Genomic DNA, 7,946 nt, shown 5'->3' with positions numbered 1-7,946 from the left:
CCAGCTTCTTAACACTGTCACAATGGAGATCAAGTGACAAATGAACTTTGGGAAACATGTTTGACTGACAGCAACCTTATTCTCATGTATTCAAAAGCTGATTTTGGATTAAGATCTGTTTAAGACCACAAAGGACATCAAATGAGAAAACTTGCTTTTGTCAATATGTTTTGAATATACAAGTTTCTTCTACATTTTTATCAATGGGTTGTAAGAAAAGCACACTCTGGATGATGAGTGAGAGAAAGAAGATATACAGATCAGTGGCATTCTGTACATTACTTCATTTTATTAATTTACTTTTTGAAAGTTTTATTATCTGTAAGGATATTGTATTAACATCATGTCTTTAAGTTGATAGACATTTCTTGGAACTGTAACTATACTAGAAAATGGTTGTTTGAATTACCATAGTGGCTTAGCAAACAGTGGTTCCTTGGTTAGCTGATTTTAATGTTGCATAAAAAGGTATACATTCTGGCTACAACAGTTACTGGTAGAGTGATGAAGGAGAAGTCATCAAGACATAATGGTTATGGTAATTAAGTGAAATAATGAGGTTAAAACTGAGTCCTAATCTCTTTGCTAAACCAATTACTTGAAATGAGCAACATAATTGATTTTCAGATCAGTTCAAACCTCCCCGTGGATCTACAGATTGAGTCAAACTCGTGCGGTTCAAGCAATTTATTGGAACCTAAAACCTCAGCAGAACTGCAGTACATTTATGGAGTTGGAAAGGTTTGGCAAAGTTGATGCATGTTGGTTAGGCAACCAAAAAAGTGTTCTACAAAGCTCAAGAGATTTCTTTAGGACCAGTTTTCCATCTGTGTCATAGCCAAAGTCCATCCTACTCTAGATAGAAGTTTATTATCGAGTCACAACTTGAGTAAATTTTTGCTTTGGTCTTTGCTTTTCAGGACAGAAACATAAACTGTTCTGATTTTCTTCCCTGAGAAAAATGGACTCAGACATCCCAGAAGCCTTCCAGAAAGAACTCACCTGCCTCGTCTGCATGAACTACTTTATAGATCCAGTCACCATAGGCTGTGGGCACAGCTTTTGCAGTCCTTGTCTCTTTCTTTCCTGGGAAGAAGCCCAAACTCCTGCTCGTTGCCCAATGTGCAGGGAACCATCACAGCAGAAAGACTTCAGAACCGATATTCGTGTGAAGAAGATGGCTTCCCTTGCCAGACAGTTTCTGAGCTCTGAGGAACACATGTGTGGGACCCACAAGGAGACAAAGAAGATCTTCTGTGAAGAGGACAAGAACCTGCTGTGTGTGCTGTGCTCTCACTCTCAGGGGCACGAGGCTCACAGACACTGTTCCATTGGAGGGGCTGCTGAGGAACACCGGGTAAGTGGTGCCTCTGAGGGTACTATGGAAGCCGGGAGCTTGTACAGCTAAGAGATTATGAGGACAAACAGGATCATGATGATGATTAATTCATTCTTTCCTGATGTGTCTATTGTGCACCAGATACTATTCTAGGCACGGAAGATAGAGCTGTGAATAAAATACATACATGTCTTCGTGAGGCCGACAGTCCAATGGGAGGGTGATAAAGTCAATGTTTATTATTTTGGTTATTGAAAATTACGTTAACATCACCATAAAACTCCCATTTTCACCGAACCACTGGCTACCACAACTACTTGGGCAAAGAGGATTTTATATGGGAAACATGTTTAGTATTAAGAGACAGATAAGTAGGATAAAGTACATTGAGATTAGCAGGAGAAAAGCATTAGTAGATGAAGATTATGAGACAAGATGCTTATCTGAAAGCCAGCCGACTACATACAATCTTTACTTGTCTGTTTCTCTAGGCTAATGATTACATTAAATGTGGTCTACAGTCTCGAATCTTCCAAAACAGAAAGTTTATGGAGGGTAAACAGGCAAACGTGATATTTGTACTTTCTCTAAAGTACTTTTATTCAAAATTCCTTGCCTTTCTCCATTAGTTAGGGTATGAAATCCATAGTATTTGCTTTTCTGGTGCTCACATGCATAGGTTTTTTTTTTTTTTTACAGGAGAAGCTATTAAAGCAAATGAGATCTTTATGGGAAAAATTCCAAGCCAATAAGAGAAATCTAAATAAGGAGAGGAGACTAACCAACCTGTGGATGGTAAGTATGAGACTGTTACTTTCCTCAGAACTGGCTTGAAGCAGACATGATAGAGAATTACCCATTAAGAACGTGAGCTGAAATCATCATGTGCAGTGAGATTCTATGAATGGGTAGAACAATAGAAAAATAATTCACCTTTTCAGTGTAGGGTCATGTTCTTAGTTTTTCCTGACACTAATATATTAGCAACTACAAAAAAAATCCATCAAAAGAAAGTTGAACAAGTGGTTAGATGAAGCAAAATACAGAGATTTTTGGAAATTCAGTAACCTTTAAAGAGTTTAGGCAAAATATCTCAGATTTAAAGTCAATCTGAGTCCTGAGAGACAAATAGGTGTTAAAGGGCCATGGGTATTTCAGGCAGATGTTTATGCATGAGATGAATTCCAGAAATTAAAGGACGTGTGATTGGTTATCGCAGGTATTTCATACTGATCAGCACAATGAGTTCTCGGGGTTAAAAAGGAAGTGCGATTTGAGAAGCAATTTAAGAAGTGTAGCTGTGATGGTAAAAACTGAAAGCACAGGGGCTAGACAATATTATCATTCAATTTTTTTTTTTTTTGTCGTTTTTTCGTGACCGGCACTCAGCCAGTGAGTGCACCGGTCAGTCCTATATAGGATCCGAACCCGCGGCGGGAGGGTCGCCGCGCTCCCAGCGCAGCACCCTACCAAGTGCGCCACGGGCTCGGCCCCAATATTATCATTCAAGTAGGAGAAAATAGAATATGTTGAAAAGCTGAAAAAAGGGCAAAAAATAAAAAGAAATTGGAGGAAGTGAGAAAATGAATACATGAATATTGGAAGTAGACATGCAATGAAATGAGAATTAATGTTCCTAAAGTGGCAGGTCAATATGGAGCCTGTGACATTAGATAGGAGGAAGATAGACATCAGGATGATAGAAATCTTTTGAGGGTTTAGGTATTTTAGGAAGACCTTGTCTGATGGCTTCTAATCCATCTGCTAATTTTAAGTGGTCAGGTTGCAGAGTAGAGAGATTTGCGACTAGAGACTAGTGTATTAAACAGATTAGACTATTGCATATAATAATTTAATAATAAACCATAGATTTCAACTGTTTTAATATAGTGTTTCAGATGTGAGAAGATGCATATTAAAGATATTAACCCTGAAAGGCAATTTTCCAGGTGTCTCAGAAACTTATGAAGAGGATAAAAGTGTTTTGAGGAAAGAATGATTACTTTCTTTGTGTTGTTAATAAAGAGAGAAACATAAATGAAGGAGGAAAAGAGAGAGATGAATTTTGTGGATTCCAAAAATTGGGAGGAGGTGAATTTATGGTATCTGTGGCTGATTAATAGAAACCATTAGCCAAGGAAAAACATATATGGTTTAAGTTTAAGTGGAGGAGGTTAAAGGTTGCCTGAATATGTGATCAACAAAATCCATTTCCTTACAGGATTACGTGTATCTGCGCAGACAGATGACCAGGGCTGAGTATAGGAAGCTACATCCGGTTCTCTATGGGGAAGAAAAAGAATATTTAGAGAACCTGAAAAAGGAAGGCTGGCACATTTTACAACAGCTCAAGAAAAGTGAAGCCCAAATGGTTGAAAAGTGGAGACACCTAAAAGAAATGTATGAGGAACTGATGAAAATGTGCCATAAACCAGACAAGGAGCTGCTCCAGGTAAGAATTTCTTTTAGCTGAGGTTCATACCTTTAACATCCATTGTTTATTTGGTACCAAAAATATATTTTCTCATCTCCTGCATCTGTGGTGGAGGTCATTTTCTCACTAGGCATAGTAGAGATACTGTAACTTTTAACCATGAACAATAAAGCTGTATATAATTGTGAACACTTTCCCCAGAGAAGATTCCCTTCTATAATTCTTATATACCTTGTTCTAATAACGAGAAAAGAACGACTTATTCATGGATATCCAATAGATAATATGGGAACATTTGGGAAAAGTTCCCATTTACTTTCTTATTCTCTTTGGATGCCCTATATCTGAATTGCTCTTATTTTGAAATACATCAGTCTTTAGAGATAACCCCTAGAAAGAACGTTTGGTAGACAGGTAATTTTTGCAGCTACGCACAGTTACTATGGTTGCTACCCACCTCCTTCTCTTTTTTTTCACCCTAAGGGTTTGGAATTTATTAAGAATTTAGATTCTGTCAGTATGTTTGTACTGGGTTTATTATTTAGAAAGGGAAAGGGTGAATTTAGAATATTTAGAAGAAGGTTTGGGGAGTGGTTGTGATTGAAACTTTTCTTAGCTTTTCAAAACCCAAAGACTGAGCAGTCAGAATGCCCAATTTCTGAAGAGAACTCATAGCTTTTTTTTTTTCTTTTTACAGGATTTAGGAGACCTACTAACAAGGTAAGTTTGGCTTTCAATGTAAACAGGGGTAATATGAGGGCTATGAAAGATCTCAAGCTCTTTCTAAACAACTGAAGCCATTATACATTAGATTATATTGTTTGTTCATGTGTCCAAGTATTTGTGTGTTTTACTGAGTGTATAATTCCCTGTGCCTCTTTATCAGAAGTTAGTCTTGACTCCCTGCCCTGTGGCTCAGAGTTATGCATTAAAGGCTTAATGAAGAAGTTGCTAGGAAATAGCTGCCTATGTTTTTAGGATTCAACATCTTGAAGTGCATGGACTAGTTTTTCCCAGCTCGTAGGCAAGAGAGGCAAGAACTTCTGAGAATCAGGGGGATGAAAGCAGGTAAGCATAGAGAAATGTAAGAAAGATTCTGGAAGAATAGTGCAGTCCTATAAGATGTTTGTGGAGGTAACTGAAATATCAGAAAGGAGTTTTGATATAGTATTTTCAGTTGAATGTTTATGTCTTTTCTTAAGCACTAGGATAAAATATTTGGCACCCAAAAGATTAACTTAATTCTCCTTCTTCCAGGAGTGAGTCTGTGCAGCAGCACATGCCCCAGCCTGTGAATCCAGAGCTCAGTTTAAGACCCATCACCGGACTGATAGACAGGTTTGACCACTTCCGAGGTGAGTGGCAGCCACTGGTGTGACGTGACTGCATAAATTGTGCTTCAGTAACAGTTGTCTCTAGCCAGTATTTCCCCCTCTATTGATCTTTCATTTAGGAGAAGAGAGAAGCCTGTGAGTAGTATGAGTGTTTATAGTTCTATTTGTACTATGATAATATGGACAAAACTGAAAGAGAGCTGGTGAAAAAATAAATGTCATTCAGACCTGTAATGAATTACATATATAGAGAAAGAAGAAACAGAAAAATGGCCCTTTGAGTCTTTGAATCACTCTTTGATAACATGTCAGATGTTCAATGAGTTGTATAGAACTGCACATTTATTCAGTAATTTCCAATTTCAAATTAAACACAATTAATATTGATGATAGGGTGTTCTATATGCAAATATTTTTCCTAAAAAATTTCTTAGTAATTGAATTTGTAAACAACATGAAGTACAATGTATATGATGAGAAAAATAGGTGAATAAACATACTGCACAAGTAATATTTTGTGAACAACCAAAATAAAGTTGGTGGTCGATGAGGCAGGAGTAGAGCTCCGTGGTACATCCAAACCTGGAGGGTCCCCGCAGGCAGAGGGAGATTAGGCATCACGGAAGCAGGAGAAAAGGCAGAAAATTCCTAGTAAGAAACCGCTTTTAAAGCCATATTCAGGTTTTGTTCTTAAGTGTAAATTAACTAGCACATAATAACACCAGCAAGGCGATCACCATTTTATAGGTCTCACATTGATATTCTCTCTCCACATCCCCCAAAGCTGCAGGGAGGGTAAGGTTTGTTGCCATGGAATTGCAGCAATACACAAGTCTCCAGTTTTTCATGTTCTGTAAAAAGTAACCAGGGAGAAGTAGGCATGACTTCCCTTCCCTTTATAATCTCTGAATTTTTTAGATTTTTTTTTCTATTGAGTTTAGGTATGGGTTTCTTCTATAGGTTAACAGGTAGCACATGAATCTGATATTTTTTCAGCCAGAACTGCTTTTGTGGACCTGACCTGTTTTTCGTAGTGACACTCTAGGTAGATTTTCTTATTTCATGCATGATTTTATTTTTATCTTGACTAGAATATTCTTTTTCCACAGTGGAAATTTTCTTCGATAATGAAATAACCAATCACAATATCAGTTTTTTTGACGATGTGAGAAATTTGAAGTTTAGACATGACCATCAAGATGCCTCTTTGAATTCTGACAGATCTAACTATTTTGCTGCATGGGGAGCTCAGAGGTTCACCTCTGGAAAACATTACTGGGAGCTGGATGTGGACAACTCTTGGGACTGGGCTCTAGGAGTCTGTAAAGATTCCTGGATAAGAAACACTGGCAAAATGCTTGAATCTGGGGACACATTTCTTCTTCTGTGTGTGAGGGAGGATAATCATTACACTGTCTTGACCACCCCCCCCCAGTGATTTATCATTACATAAAGAAACCTCTGGGCCGGGTTGGTGTGTTCCTTGATTTTGAGAGTAGAAATGTGAGTTTTGTGGATGTTGCCAAGAGTTCCCTCATATGGAATTACCCCACTGGCTCTCTCAATTTCCCTGTCAGGCCTTTTTCTTGCACTGGCCACACATGATCAGGCATAAGTCAGAAACCAGATGTTGTCTGGGAATTCCATATCTGAAAGAGCCCTTCTCAGTTGAAGCAAATCAATAATGTTTGACTGTATTTTTTCTCTCCTTTAATATAACCTCATTTTATTGTTATTAAATAGAATGTATGAAGTGAAAAATTGTGTTGGCTCATTTTCTTTTAATTAAAATCATCTTTTGCATCCCATTATCGAGAATATATGCTGTGGTTGTTTACATGTTTTGTGAGCTTGCTGAGGTTACACACATGCATGGTTGTACAATTCCAATTTAACGATCTAATGGGGTTTGCACATTTAGACAGACCTGGTTATCCACAAAACACATGTCAGTTTGACCTCTTCTCTCTCTTATTGATATAATAAATCCTACAGTTGTATCACCCTCAGGGAAAAAAAGAAGCAACCATACATATTATAGAAAACTACCTCTGACCCTCAGGACAAGGATTGACTTTTGTTTTTATGATCCCAGAACAGCCTTTCTTTTCTTTAACTTTTATAATAATATAAATGCCAAAATATGAAGCAAGTCTATTATATTCACTGCCAGAGTCCCTGCAGATAACAAAATGACTGCTACATATTGAAAAGTTAACAGTTACTTGAATCATTAAATTAATAAATAAATAAGACAATTATTTGAAAGGAGTAGTTTTGCTATTAAAGATAGGAGCATTAATTGAATAGTATAAATTTTCAGGATTTGCAGTTGATGTAAAAAACTGATTAAATTACACAAGGCTATTTCAAACCGAATCAATTTTCCACTGTATTCAGAAACACCTGTTAGTGTGTTGAGAAGCTGGGAGTAAAGAGACTATCAGCATCAAGGCTAGATGCGGGGTGTGTGTGTGTGTGTGTGTGTGTGTGTGTGTGTTACAGTCATGGTGTCCATGCATTATTTATTTTAATTTATTTATCTTAATTTAAGACCATCCCCCAGGTTATGAAAGATGAGATGGAAGGATGAAATACAAACGTGTGCCCTTACTCTCTGTTCCCATTTCACCATGATACAATATTTTGTTGATTTTTGTTTCAGTTGTTCTGTGACACACTTAACTATATATTCACCAATGTATTTCCTCCACCAAATACACTTCCTGAAAATATTGCCGAAATTAACAAATGCTTGTTAATTAAAAAAGAATATCTGAAGTTTGGTAGACATTGCTGTTTGCCATTCCTGGGAATGAGTATTAGCTGTGTGGCCTTG

At 37.3% G+C, this 7,946-nt stretch overlaps 1 pseudogene; it reads left to right on the top strand.

The window, feature by feature from the left end:
- Window positions 1–961: 961 nt before the first annotated feature.
- LOC134376230 (tripartite motif-containing protein 43-like) lies at window positions 962–6,712 on the top strand (annotated as a pseudogene).
- The last annotated feature ends 1,234 nt before the right edge of the window (window positions 6,713–7,946 follow it).

The sequence above is a fragment of the Cynocephalus volans genome, chromosome 4 (genome assembly GCF_027409185.1).
Source record: "Cynocephalus volans isolate mCynVol1 chromosome 4, mCynVol1.pri, whole genome shotgun sequence".
Lineage (NCBI taxonomy): Eukaryota > Metazoa > Chordata > Mammalia > Dermoptera > Cynocephalidae > Cynocephalus > Cynocephalus volans.
The sequence above is the reverse complement of the archived record's forward strand: the minus strand, read 5'-3'. Positions and strand labels throughout refer to the sequence as shown.